Source organism: Bubalus bubalis, chromosome 13 (assembly GCF_019923935.1).
Source record: "Bubalus bubalis isolate 160015118507 breed Murrah chromosome 13, NDDB_SH_1, whole genome shotgun sequence".
Classification (NCBI taxonomy): domain Eukaryota; kingdom Metazoa; phylum Chordata; class Mammalia; order Artiodactyla; family Bovidae; genus Bubalus; species Bubalus bubalis.
Genome location: NC_059169.1, coordinates 40829019 through 40844397, shown reverse-complemented (window position 1 = coordinate 40844397; position 15379 = coordinate 40829019). Strand labels below are relative to the sequence as shown.

The 15379-nt window shown below is 38.3% G+C and overlaps 1 protein-coding gene across 29 annotated transcripts in view; it reads right to left on the bottom strand.

Annotated features, from left to right (window-relative positions):
- KLF12 (Kruppel like factor 12) overlaps positions 1-15379 on the bottom strand; it is a 534319-nt gene that overhangs the window by 415369 nt on the left and 103571 nt on the right. For 13 of the 29 annotated variants that reach the window (XM_044927244.2, XM_044927239.2, XM_044927243.2 and 10 more), the window contains 2 exons: positions 14927-15095; positions 14561-14758 (listed from right to left, as the gene is read on the bottom strand). The exons of 14 other annotated variants lie outside the window; for them this stretch is intronic. The gene's annotated coding sequence lies outside the window, so the exon portion shown is untranslated. The remainder of the gene's footprint in view (positions 1-14560; positions 14759-14926; positions 15096-15379) is intronic. 2 more of the 29 variants (XM_044927255.2, XM_025263159.3) reach the window with 1 other exon arrangement.

The window sequence follows — 15379 nt, the reverse complement described above, 5'->3', positions numbered from 1 at the left end:
AGGAACCGCGGTTTCAATCCCAGGGTCAGGAAGATCCCCTAGAGGAGGAAATGGCAATCCACTCCAGTATTCTTACCTAAAAAATCCCACGGACAGAGGAGCCTGGCAAGCCAAGTCCATGAGATTGCAAAAAGTCGGACATCACTGAGCAACTGAGCATATACAAACACAGCAATAGTTAGCACAGACGTTTTGTTTCCAACAACCAAAGAAATCAAAGAGGATGTTAATTATTTTGTCATGCTTGAAAACTCGGTGATACACGAAGAAACCCCATAATGTTTACAGCCATCAGCTGAACTACTAGCAAGAGAGAGAAAAGGAGAGGGAAAATGTATGATAAATGTATGAACTACAAAAACTTTTTGACAAAAATTATTAATCCATGGACACAAATTAGTTTGATCCCTTGGTTAACTTCTTTGGCCTTAAATATCCTATAAATTAACCAGCAATATAAACAAGTTCATCTTGTTCATTTAAATACTATTTTAACGGAAATGGACAGAATGACATGGTTTAGCCAAGCTTTGTCTGCATTAAGGAAGAGAAAAGCAAAGCCTCTCTAACGTATGAGAAATTAGGAAAAACTCTGCTGCTGCTAAGTCACTTCAGTCGTGTCTGACTCTGTGCGACCCCATAGATGGCAGCCCACCAGGCTCCCCCATCCCTGGGATTCTCCAGGCAAGAACACTGGAGTGGGTCTCCATTTCCTTCTCCAATGCATGAAAGTGAAAAGTGAAAGTGAAGTCGCTCAGTCGTGTCCGACTCTTAGGGACCCCATGGACTGCAGCCTACCAGGCTCCTCCATCCATGGGATTTTTCAGGCAAGAGTACTGGAGTGGGGTGCCATTGCCTTCTCCGAGGAGAAACTCTAAGGTAATCAAAAAGTTTTTAATTGATTTTTTTGCTTTCAACAGATTTCAAATATGGGAGTCTTGATGCTTTTCAAACTTTAATAACTGTTTCCTAACTACATTAAATTCTAAAGATAAATAAGGCAAAAGAAATCTCCCTTTATAATGTAGCTCAGAGTTGGGGGGGGAGGGGGGACTCTTCTATTTACTAGGCTGACATTTACTTTGATCTCTTATAGACCCTTTTAGGTAACAATTTATATAACAGAGCAAGCAAAGTCCTTTGGGAATTTATAATACCTTAGAAGTACGAACAAATGCAAATAAACTGAAAACACAGGGGGCTGTATCTCCATTGCTTGCTTTTTCTTACTCTGTCTGACAGCACTGTTTTCAAGAATAGGCAAGGAAATAAATCCTTCAATTTGGCTCTGATAACTTAAAAAGAAGCTTAAAGCAGTTTAATAACGAAGTAAGATTAAACCACACTTCTTTAAAAAAATATTTCAAAGGTGGCAAAAGGAAGTGCCTTTATGCAAATGTCATTCCTTCCCAACTACCAACTAAGAGTTGCTAATCCACTCAGATGAAGTGTCCAAATATATCTGATGCCCCAACTACCCCTGTGTATCTTCAAAGTGGATTTGAAGTTTCTTAATTGTGCTACTAATCTAGCTACTGACATTAGTAAATTACACATGGGGGACATTTCATTCTTTTTGCAGTTTTAGAAAATCAACAGTGTAAGTAGATGCAAAGGCTCTGGTGCTTCATGGCCATAGGTCTGTCTCGCCCATAATAATAATTGACGACATACACTGAGCATGAAAGATACAAAGGGGAATTTAGAATCATAGAAGTTTATGCTCTGCATTTTGACAGAATCATACAGGTTTATGCTCTGACTTATGATGGCTTCCTAGAGCATTCCCTAGTGCCTCAGACAGTACTCAGATGGTAAAGAATCTGCCTGCAATGCAAGAGACCTGGGTTCAGTTGCTGGGTCGGGAAGATCCCTGGAGAAGGGAATGACGACCCATTCCAGTATCCCTTCCTGGACAGAAGAGTCTAGGGGGCTACAGTCCATGGGAGGGCAAACAGTCGGACATGACTGAGCAACTAACAGCGGCTTTCACCACCGCAGGCACTGCCGTCAATACAAAATAATACAGAATACATCATCAATCAATAAAGCAAAGTGAAATGCATTAGACGGAGCTGATGAGATAACCAAATGACTGCAGATACAGCTAAATGAAGAGATCAAGTAGACACATCAGGCATCTAACTTGATTATAATAATCACTTTTCCAGAGTCCTTATGACAGAAAGAAAATATTATTTAGAGAATGCAAAGGTTACTTCCTTAAATAGACTTGTTGATGTTTACCCAGCAAAACAGCTGAATTTTAGGTACCGTCACTCAAAACTTAACTTTATTAATAAACATAATTCATGCCCATTGAAACACATTCACAATGATCAATTTCTTTTTATTATTATAAAATAATTATAAATAACAGCACACAGATTCCAAACACATGCCATGAAAAAAGTATTTTTTCTTTTAGACCTTGAGGGGAAAAAAAAAAGGCTCTATGTTAGAGGAAAAACAGGTCTAAAATAACCTGGCAATAGTTCAGCTACCAAAATATATGTGTAAAAAATGAAGAAAGGCGGAAGAGGAAAGAAAATCGGTTATTTTAATTCCAAAAAAAAGTGAAAGATTTGCAAATCAAATTCTTTTTTAGCATTATGCTTCCGTTATAAAACTATATATAATTCCCCCGATGCTTACACAGTGAATAAAAATCACCTTGAAATATAAACTTAAAAATGTCTAAAAGGTCAATTTTATTGTCATATATATTTCAGCACAATTAAAAATAAAAATGAAGTGCTATTTAGAGGTTTTTCTATTCATTAAAATAGGGACAGAATGGTTTTCATATGCAGACACATATTTTCAGTTAGATACAGCTATGTGAAAATATATGGATTTAACTCTACTTCTGCTGTTTGAAGCATCAGGTTCTGTTCATCTTTGAATGTCCTAGATTTAGAAAAGTTCTTTGTATAGTGTGAAAAGTTATACCTTTGTCAAGTAACTAACTTTTTTTTAAATGGTCAAAAAGGTCAAGTTTATGCTATGCAAATTCTACTACCATAAAAACAATCACTTTACTTGGAATCAAATATCAGTAACAGTCACCTTGAGTTCAATCCAGGTGAATGTGAACATCAAATCTAATCTTCTATAATTTATATTCTGGCATACGGTTTCATGAGCTTTTCAATTTTCTAACCACTCTAATTTTAGACCCCTGGGAGGCTAAAAGGTATGGGAACAGAGGGACCCATTTGTGCACCACGATGATCGGCTCCTCCCACAGTCAAGCAGGTGCCCTGTGAAACTTCTCAGGTCCTTTCCTGTGTGAATAGCCACCTAGAAATGTCAGGGGCCTGCCTTGGGTTTCTGACAGGAAATGGTGCCCCTGAAGTGCAAATTCACACGGAGGGGGAGCTGCTGGGCTGAAGGTGCACTGGCGGCAGAGCAGAAGGAACCAGAAAGTCGCACTGTGCGTTTAGTAAAGATAAAATAATGGAAAACGAAAAAAAAAAAAGGAGCGGGGGGAGAGATACAGAATTAATTTGATTAAAAATACAAATCAACTACTCCTCAATACATCTAAAGGATAGCCTATCTGAAGGCTTACAGAGGAGTTGGTGAAGAAATTGGAAGGCAATGAAAATTCAAATCTATTCTCTTCTGTAAGTGCATGTCTTTCTCCCTAATCTCCTTCTAAATTTTTTTGTTGTTGTTCTCACCCTTTCCTCCTTTTTTTCCTATCTAATTATACATCTCAAAGAAATTCCCTTGCCCCTTTAGGTTCAATTCATCCAACCTATGTTTTGCCTGGGGTGGAGGGGATGAGGGGGCAAGGAGCACCCTGAGTAAATACGAATATCCAACCTCCCACAAATTAGGTCAAGGAGAATAGAGTAGTTGACCTTAAGAGTAAAACTCAAGATAAAGATCCCTTGAGGCTATTTTAAAATGTCCATAAAATCAAAACAGTGGTTTCCAATCCTATATTTGATGACTGGGGCTGCAGACAGAGTTTAAAGCATATGTTAATACATTAAGCCAAATAATCAGTAATTAGATCTATAAGCCAGAAATACCTTTAAAAAAAATCTTTTTAACTTCAAAGACTTTTCCTGTAAGTAGTTTTAACTGTGAGCACACAAGTTCATCATATAAAAAGTCGACAAGTTGCATTACAGAGTTTTTCTTTAAATGAGTTCTAACAAGATGTACTTTATTACAACTGTACAACGAATTCCAGAAAATTACAAGACATGACCAGATGTCCTGCTTGCGATCAGAAACTAAATATATGTCAACAAGATCACTTGTGGCCCTTGTAAAGAAATAAGAAACTGTGAGATAGAGTCGGCATCAGTTAGATTAGCCAATTTTAAATTAATAACTACTCTGTTCATTGTTAGAAAATGGTATAATCGTCTTACCCATACATTGCCTCTGGCAACAAAAACTACCAGAATCCTCTGAAAGGCACTCATGTTTCTAAAGTCAAAACAGTTAATAACCTGTGACCCAGTAATAATATTCCTGAACTAATCATTCTCCCTGAAAAAAAAAAAAGGGAAGAGGAGTGAGGCAGAGGGGGGGAAAGAGGGAAGGAGTGAGGGAGACAGAAAGGGATAGAGGCAGAGGAAAAAGAAGGAAAGAAGGAAGTAAGCCTACAAATATAAAAGGCTCACTGTTAACACCATTTATAACCTAAAAACAGTTCCAGTTCATCCCAAGGAAGCAGCCAGTTTAACTATGGTAAAACAATGTAATGGACTATTATGCTGCCATCATAAACTATACTTAAGAAAGATGGGGGAAAGAGCAATATTAAGTAAAAATACCTTGCATATGAAGAATTAGTAAAATACACAAAAATATTTGTTGAATAAGCATGGTGTGGTGGTTTGACTAAGGGTTTCCCTAACTTAATTGGCGTTACTGATATACCCCCATAATATTTTTCTTAAAAACTAGATATACTTTTATAAGTATATTTCCTAATACTACTTTTAAAATAAGTATATTTCCTAATAGTTTCTTAATATTACTTTTAAATATTAATAAACTGATTTCAAACAGTAATGTTTACAGAAAAACTGTCAAGATTAATCAAGTCACTCCTAGAATTTGCCTTAATATGAGATAATAAAATAAATATGGCTCTTAAGTGGAAAACGCTTCAAGATTCAAAATGTTCAATTAGTCTTCATGTTTTAACAGGACTTTCAAAAAGCACCTGCTAGACGCTGCAGAGAATTACAGTGTGTAAGAGACAGAAGGGAAGAGAATCACATCATTACGGAAAGCTCACACTACAAGAGGAAATAAAGAAAAAGAGACTTTTCAATTTTAGAAAGGTCATACATGATATGACCAATTACAGTACTCCTGAAAAATAACCAGCAATAATGTACAATGCAAAGAAAGGCATCTGCCATTACTGCTTATTATTTTTATTTTTAATAGTTATCATTCACTGAATACTAATTTCCAGACACCTTTGCCAGATGTTCTACATAGTTATCATTTCACACTCAATACAACACTACCACCTAAATTTTAGCAACTGCATTTCACAGATGAGGAAACTGAAGCTTAAATAAGGAATATCATTTGTCCCTCATAGCTCATGGGGTTTCCCTCATAGCTCAGGAGGTAAAGAATCCACCTGCAATGCAGAAGACCCTGATTTGATACCTGGGTCTGGAAGATCTGCTGGAGAAGGGATAGGTTACCCACTCCAGTATTCTTGGGATTCCCTGATGGCTCAGCTGGTAAAGAATCCGCCTGCAATGCAGGAGACCTGGGTTCGATCCCTGGGTTGGGAAGATCCCCTGGAGAAGGGAAAGGCCACCCATGCCAGTCTTCTGGGCTGCAGAATTCCATGGACTACAGCCCATGGGGTCACAAGAGTCAGACACATCTGAGCGACTTTCACTTTCACTGTAATGTGTCCAGGGTTACATGAAAGAGATCCAACCAATAATAAAGAGTGGAACTAGGACTTGAACCAAGTTTTGATCTTTCATTGCATCCTTTTTCCAAAAACTTTAAAAGAAAACATGTACAAACCACATAAAACCAGCACTTTTACATTTCTTTATATAACCCCATTAGATTTGCTTTTCCACAGCTATTTTTATCTGTTCTTCTTGAAATAGAAGAACTTTTCAACTCTATGACAAGAAAACTTCATCATGGTTAGTCATTGCATTAAAGTCAACAGGTTTCCTATTAAATGTTTCCAACTAAATACAAATTGTATCTTTAAGATCATAAAATTAATACAGCCACTTTTTTTTAACAGCGGTTTTAACTTTTTTTTTTTTAATATTTACTTATTTATTTGGCTGCACTGAGTCTTAGTTGCAGATGTGGGATCGTTACTTGCAGCTCGTGAACTTTCAGCTGTGGCATGTGGGATCTAGTTCCTGACAAGGGATCAGACCCAGGCCCCCCAACATGGGGAATGTGGAGTCTTAGCCACTGGACCACCAGGAAAGGCCCATTACAAGCATATTTCCAGATCATAATACACTTTAGGTCAGATTTAGCTACACCTAGAACAATCTGCCAGAATATGCTGGATCAGATATGCTTTTAACCTTTTTTTTTTTTTTTTTTTTTGGTTTCTAAGTCTCTCATGATTTCTAAAGTAAGTATTTAGGAAGACCTGTGGTAGGGTTTGGGCCTCGAGGGCACGCAGCATCACTATTTCAATTCGTTCTCGTGTATTTTTCTATGCAGGTCTTAACGCTAAACACCAGGTAAGTTTCAGCTTCTAGAATGAACGAACCTTGCATTCTAGTATTAACAGCACCTTCGGTCCTCTCTTGAAGAGTTACCTCCTTTCTAAACAACATAATCAGTTCCTTCTAAGTTAAGGTCTGTAACTTAATCTCCTAAAGGCACTGCTTTATTAACTCTTACCTCTAGGCCATGGCTAAGTGCAGAACCAAGGCCTAGTGAAAAGAAGCCTGGAAAGGAAGAGAGAGTTCTTGTTGCTGGTAGAACCTGATTCACTCACAGGTGGGTCTAAGGTACCCAAAATTCTGTATTTTCTTATGAGGAGACATGAATTTTCTTCATAAAATTACACAGCAGATCTTCTCAGATTACATTTAAAATGTTTTAAGTCCTCACCTATCTTGAATTACCCTAGTAAACTGACAGGTAAACATAAAAGTCAGGATGCCCTGGGAGACGTGGACATCCCAGAACCCGGGCTGCGAGGTGGGGGAGGGGAGGGCACCCTGTGCTTTATCCAAAATGGTAGAGGGCTTACCGGAAAACAGGAAGCAAAAGAAGATGGCCAACAACAGAACCCACTGGAGACAGAAGGGCCACCTCTCAGGAGAAAGCATTAAGAGGCCAGAAAAGCAGCCACTGGGGAAAATCTGGGGAGCAGTGGGCAGGGCTCAGCTCAGCACTGGGCCATTTCTCCCCTAAGTCACTGCCTCTGTCTTCCTCTTCCTGCTTCAGACTCTGTATCTTGACTCAAGTCAACCTCTGGTCCAGGGAAATACCAATTCCTTAGGCTTCCCTGATAGCTCAGTTGGTAAAGAATCCACCCGCAATGCAGGAGACCCGGGTTAGATTCCTGAGTAAGGAAGATCTGCTGGAGAAGGGATAGGCTACCCACTGCAGTATTCTTGGGCTTCCCTGGTGGCTCAGCTAGTAAAGAATCCACCTGCAATGAGGGAGACCTGGGTTTGACCCCTGGGTTGGGAAGATCCCCTGGAGAAGAGAACGGCTACCCACACCAGTATTCTTAGGCTTCCCTGGTGGCTCAGCTGCTAAGAGTCCTACTGCAATGAGGGAGACTTGGGTTCGATCCCTGAGAAGGGAACGGCTACCCACTCCAGTATTCTGGTCTGAAGAATTTCAAGGACTGTATAGTCCATGGGGTCACAAAGAGTCAGACATGACTGAAAGACTTTCACTTTCACTGCATTAGCACAGGGGTCTCACACTCTACTTTTAATGGGCATTAACAAAAACTGAGCTTCCTTGGTGGCTCAGATGGTAAAGAATCTGCCTGCAATGCAGAAGACCTGGGTTCAATCCCTGCGTCAGGAAGATCCCCTGAAGAACGGAATGGCAACCCACTCCCAGTATTTTTACCTGGGAAATTTCATAGACAGAGGAGCCTGGCGGGCTACAGTCCCTGGGGTTGCAAAGAGTTGGACACAACTGAGTGACCAACGCTTCCACTTTAACAAAAACTGTATAAATACCTACATTTAGAAGGGACAAAAATTTTAACAGCTCTACCATTTCAGAACAAAATGGTCATTTTGTCCATTACATGCTTACAGTCGACACCCTCCCTAATTCTAGCCCACTTCCAATCAATATAATTTAAAGAGAAAATAATCATATTCTACAGACAATAGGTAAGGAACTTAGTATCACCTCTTAGAAGTTTAAGGTAGGCCATGAAGAATACATTTATGCATTAATGCAGGCCACAAAAGTAGCATTCTGCCATATCCCACGTCCCTTTTATTTAAGGGTAACATTTAAGCTAACACAGTGCTAAAGGCTTTGCAAGATTTCTCATTAAAATCACAAAATAGGACCCTGTGGTTGCTCTGCCACGGTACAGATGAGGAATCTGTAACTTGAAGGTAAAGAGCTTGCTCAATATCACAGAGATGGAGCAAGTGATGAAGGCAGGAATCAACTTCCATCTCTCCAACTCCAAAGTGAGTTCTGAAACAACTTATACTGTAAGTTGTTAAAAATCTACTTTCTACCATTTTTAATATCTGAAAGGCACTATATTTAAAAGAAGCAGAAACCGTAGGAGGAGGAGATGAAGGAGAAGAGGAGGAAGAAAAAAACGGAGTACCAATATGTATAAGGCTCTATACTACATCCACAGATTAGGTAAACAGTCCAAGTCTTGATGGGTGCACAGACTCCCAACAACTCACCGTTCCTCCTATAGGTAAACCTGCCTTGGTACACTAATTACTATCTTTATGCTCTTTCAAAACTCTTGCTCACTTTATCCATAATGCCTTTCTTAACTAAGTCCCCTTATTCAATCAGTCTAGCGATGCTATTGTATATGATATTGTGTGTGATTTAAAATCAGTTCTATAATTTCTTTTGTTTGAAGATGTGGTACATTAAATTTACATTCAACAATTTACTTTGTTCTAAATGACCAGCTGCACAAAGAGTACACGGCATATGGAATACCAAGGAGAGTATACAATTTACTTTGACAGGGGCATCTCAGGTGCAGAGAAGTGGATTAATCATTAATTCTCTGTTTATGAAAAACTATCACCATAGGTCTCTTATGTTACTTACGGGATCCATATCTTACTGGTGATAATCCATATTTGTGTGAGGTACACAAGCATTTGTTACTTATTAATAATCAACTTATTTTAAATTATTACTAACAAAGAAATTGATCTTTTGTCAAACCAGAATTGAATACTTTTTGTGTATACCTGTAATATGCTACTTGTCATGTTGAGCATTATAAACAGTACACTGTGAGACAATCAAATAAAAAAGTTAGTATCCTAGAATACAAACATGATATATTTAATATCTGATACATTATTTTCACAGTCATGCCAAAAGATCAAGTGGCATGTTGTTACTTGACAAAGTTACCTAAAATATTTATGATGTCACTGACAAAAAACAGTATTCAATTTGCCAGATTAAGAGATTTAAAGATGTTTTTTCTAGTTGTGATTAAAGATTAAATGGCTTTTTAAAAAAAGCATTTCAAAAATTAAATTTAACTTAACTGGTAATTTAGTATTCTACATGATCCTTTCCCAATAAATACAAATCTTCTAAAAGAACACATGCCGTGTGTGCTTTTAAATTTTCCTTCAGCTATAAACAAACGCATCGACAGCTAAAACAGGCTACTTCAAACGTGAGGCTAAGCAACAAATTCCAGTCTTCATCCTCTTCTCTCCAGTCATCATTTTAGACAAACAGAAGTGATTCCCTTAGAAGATTAGGACAGAAGAAATACCTTTATTGAGGTGAGAAATCAAACTAAATGATATTCAAAACACCATCCAACCAGAGTTTCTTAACTAAGAACACTACTCACAAAATTCCAATCAGATTGATCAGCTTCACTATTTCTGATGTAATTTCTTGGGATACTGTTAATATTTCATAAAATTTATTTCATAAAAGCACAGGTTTAAAACTGACAATAAAACCTTGGGGTGGATAACAGGAACTTCCAAATCTGTTAGGCAAGGACTCTTTTTAATTAAAGGACTTTCCTTAATAAATAAAACTATTATTATTAAGCCCTGTAAATGGCCTTGAAGTTTTTTTTTTTAATTTGTCCTACTTTCTACATAAATTTTTCTGTTTAATTTGTCCAACTGTCTTCACAGGGGAAGCTCTCTATAACCGGACCTCTCCTACTTTACTTTCCATCACCTGCCAACCATCGCTGAACTAAAGGCCTGCCCCCATCCTGCTCACTCTGGCTTGGACCACTTGGTTCAGGCTACCTGCCACCTTCAGCTACCTGTGGCCAGTGTTCAGGGTCAAACCAATCCTTACTTCTCCATGTACCTTCCCTATTACCTTGAGGATTACTCGACCCTATCCATCTTATACTTTATAAGCTCCTTTGTGTAGTACATACAATACATACTTACATATAACCCTACCCTCATGACTTAGTTTTATTTCTATATTTTCATCTGAAGTTTATAATGTACCACCTGATAACTTACTATTTTAAATACTGAGTTGACCCAAAAGTTCATTCAGGTTTTTCCATATCATCCTACAGAAAAATCCGAATGAACTTGTTGACCAACCCAATACATACAGATTATCAGTTTCTGAGGTTTTGTTTGTACAACTAGATTGTTAATTATGCATCTTACACTTCTTTTTTCCTGTAAGTTCTCGATATTTAAAGCTTGCTGATAAAAATAAAATTACTCTTATATGGACTTTATTAATGTTTAAAAAGTATAAACTTTTAAGCCAATAAATATGCTCAATATTAATTGCTTTTCTTTAAAACTCAATTTTGTTGTACCTACACTAATAAGTACCACAGAAAACATCACCTATGGATTTCCTAATATGCAATGTCCTATGGTTTTTATGAAAAATGTCGATTATAATGCTGATCATTCAGTTTTCTTCAACTCTTCCTCATAGTAAAAGTTGACACACATTGTATACAAAGTAGAATGAGGGTGCCTGCCCTTCTAAAAATCTAACTACAACTAATTATATAGCACAAACAGTAAAAAATAGAAATAGCTTTGCTTTTTCTGATTAGGGAGATACAATGCGCACATTCTAAAATCCTCAGAGAATACCTAAAGGTATAAATAAGAAAACTTAAATCATTTGTTAGTTGACAAACTAGTAACAAACAGACAGAACTGTTAACCATATTTGCTGTGCCCTTTCACACAAGCATACACTTACACGAAAGTATGAATTCTAGAAAGTACTCATTAAATCCTGGCTCCACACCTCCTATTGGTGCAACCTTGAGCTACGTATCATCCTGATATTTCTGTTTGTTAATCTGTATAATGGGGCCAATAATATCTAGTAGGAGGAATGCCATGGTCATTAAAAGAAATAATCAATGTAAAGCACTTAGCAAAGGTTCTAACACATAGCACATTTTCAACATTACTATATATCCCTGATACAAACGCCACTTTGTATGTAATATGCTTCCTTCAGCTGACAACACTGACAAAACAACTTCACTGACAAATTTCCCTATCAATAAATTCAAAAATCTGTTGTCTTTCTAGCAGCAGCTTAGTGTTTTCTGTCAATGTACCATATTGATTTAACTATCTCTCTATTACATGTTTTGACTCCTTCATTTTTAGGGATAACCATACTCTGGTGAGGAGAAGGAAATGGCACCCCACTCCAGTACTCTTGCCTGGAAAATCCCAGGGACGGAGGAGCCTGGTGAGCTCTGGTCCATGGGGTCGCCAAGAGTCGGACACAACTGACCAGCTTCACTTTCACTTTCATACTCTGGTGGACATAACCGTAGCCAGACCTTTGAACATATTCATTATCACATTTCTGAAATAACTTCCTAAAAGTAAAATTTATGGTCCAAAGGGTACTCCTATATTAAATGTTTATATATATTTCCACAGAAAAGTACAAGTTTATACATGCTTCATCAATGCATATACATGAGTATTTACCACATCCTCCCCAACATTTGGTCTGGTCGTATTTTTAATCTTATGCAAATTGACAGTAAAAAAAAAAGAAAACAGTTCTAAACTTGTACTTCTTGGACTATCAGTGAGATTAAACATGAATTCAGCCAGATTAAACATGAATTGATCAGTTAACTGGTCATGTGTAAGTCTTCTTTTGTGAAATTCCTGGTCAAATCTTTTCCCATCTTTATACTGGTGCAGTTGCCCTTATTCTGGTTAAGAGAGTTCTTTCCTTAAAAATACAAATTTTCACTGCCATATATATTTCAGATAGTTTTTTCCACATTACAATCTGTCATTTCAACTTATTGAATTTTTATCATAAAGATGTTTAATTTTGTTAGTCAAATATATCCATCTATTTTCAATCTATGATTTCTGGATTTAGCCTTACCCCTTAGAAATTCTTCCTTCACGCAGATTTATAAAAGTATTCACCTGAATCTTACTTTAGTACTTTTATACATTACTCTGATTCAGTTTTATGAAGCAAAGTATGAGAAAGATGTATTTGAAATCTCAGAGAATTATTTCAGAAAATATCTCAGGTCGAACAAAGCATAATGCTTAGCCAAACCACTGTATTAAGGAAGATACAGAAGCAGCTTTATCTAAGCTTCCATGGAAGAATATTATAAAAAAGCAAATCATATACAGCGGCTTCATAGTTTTAGCAATTAATTTTTATCTCAATCCGTAGACTTCTGTTCTGCTCTCCAGGCCTGTTTATCCCACAGCTTACTTCAAATCTGTACTCAAATTACTTCCTCAGGGAAAACAGGATCACAGGTGCTGTGTATAAAGCAGGCAGACTTTCCCCCTTGATTCTACAGTGGATCTCGGCTGGAAGAGATACATTTATTTTTATTAATTTGATTACTTGAATCATGGCAGAGATGATGAGTATTTTTGATCCCCACTGCAGCAGCTGACATATAAACAGGTCCTCCAGGAAGGAACGGAAGTTTCCAATACAGCTTTTTGTCTTGTTTGTTGGCACTTGTTTGTTTTTCAAAGAAAAATATAAAGTCAGATTGAAGCCAAACAAAAAGCTGGGCCACAGTCCTTCTTTGGAAGTAATCCATCTTTCCCTCACACATTTTTAGAAAAGCTGAAGAGAATCACAATCATTCGAAAAATTCATTCCTTACGAGTTGAAAGGGGGATATATGTTTCATCCTAAAACGATCTGCTGAATTGGGTTATTTCAGTTCCATTCCATGCTCTTATACATAGGTAAACAGTATCCTTTCTAACACTCTGCATTTTTTAAAGTGTATAAAAAAGAAATTTAAAAATGTATTTCTAAGACTGATATTAAAAGGATAAGGATTCAAATCTGTGTACAGTTTTTCAGCTTATAGAGTTTTTTTATAAAAATTATTTAATATTCATAGTTTTACTGTATGAATGAAAAATACTTCCTGCCATATCAATAAACAAAGGATGCTGCAGCCATCAAGCCATCACACTACAGCATTCCCAGAGGGGAGCCTTGAGGGAACTCAGGATAGAAATGGGATGCCCACTATCCAGCAGTACAACTCTTGTAGCCACCCCCACGGTACATCCTGAGGAGACACAGGATGAGAAAGTACAGGATACTGGCCCCCAGAGAGCTGAGGTGCCCACCAAAGGAATGACTTCAGTGAGCCCAGACTCCTGGCATTTTCCCATACAAAGAAAAGTACTAAACTCTTTAACTTGAGATGTCTGGTTTTAAGTAACAGTCATCTTTTGATGTTCTGACTACCTAATCTTTGTTGTGAAGAGCCAACTCATTGGAGAAGACCCTGATGCTGGGAAAGATTGAGGGTAAAAGGAGATGAGGGCAGCAGAGGATGAGATGGTTAGAAAGCATCACCAACTCAATGGACATGAACTTGAGCAGACGCCAAGAGATAACAGAAGACAGGGAGGGTTGGCATGCTACAGTCCATGGGGTCACAGTCGGACACGACTTAGCGAGCGAACAACAACAATCTTTTGATGTTCCAACCACCTGGTCTTTGCGGCTGAAACTCCTATACAGCCCAGCTCCCCTCCCCACCTGTTCAGAGCAGTCCCTCAGAGCCATCTGAGGTGCTGCATCCTGGGCTTAAGTCCTCAGTTTCATCCACCAAATAAAACGTAATTCTTAACATTTAGGTTGTGCAATTTTTTTAAATCAACAACAGGGATTATATAGTCAGGGAAGGAACTCAACTTGAATTAACAAAACTAGTCAGTGGAAGGACTTGAACTCAGAACTCCAACCCACCCCCACCCCAGTGTACACATGAGTCACATTGAAAACCCCTGCCTCTCAAGTGCCCCCTTCTTCACTGCCCAGCAGTCCTTCACTCCTTGTGAACCGTCTGGATACGCACACGCTCTAGTCTTCACAGACTGCGCCCAGACCACTTCTATCAGGCTAACGATGTATCCTCTCAGCACTTAAAATAAGTCCATGGCCTGTTATTTTGTACTCCGGGTAAATCTCTTTTGTCTCCCACTAGTAAATAAATCCTCTGAAGAGATTGTGAGTTCCTCAAGATAAAGACTTTTTTGTTAACTTCCCACAGCACCTGGTATAAGAGTTTAAAAATTGAGAGTTAATAAACTGGAACAGGAAGGCTATATTCCAGAAATGAAAAACAAGCTATTTTTAAAGGCTTAGCCTGACACTAACCCAGACATGGTGTCCCCACGCCCACCGGCAGGTTCCCACACCCGCTCAGAGTGTACACACAAACCTGCATTCCACGCCCAACAGGGACCCGATGTTCCCAAGACAGGCCGAGGTTTCTCAACTCGAGGAGGTGGCAGTACTTTTCTCAAGGTTTAGGGAGTGTCACCTGGACGCTTTCTTTACAAAAGTTTTTTTCACAATAGCTTCTGGCCCAGCAGGCAGTCTGAGAGAGGCTAGAGGATGCAGGAAAGGAAGAAAGGCAAGAAGCAAAGTCAGCAGGGGAAGTTCCTTCACTTCCAATGATTAAATTCCCAAGTCACTTTCACCACCGTGCCTTCCAGCATCTCTCTAAGTTGCTCAGTTGTATCCAATTCTTTGCGACACCATGGACTGTAAGCCCACCAGGCTCCTCTGTCCGTGGAACTCTCCAGGCAAGAATACTAGAGTGGGTAGCCATTCCCTTCTCCAGGGTATCTTCCGAATCCAGGGATGGAACCCGCATATCCTGCACCGGCAG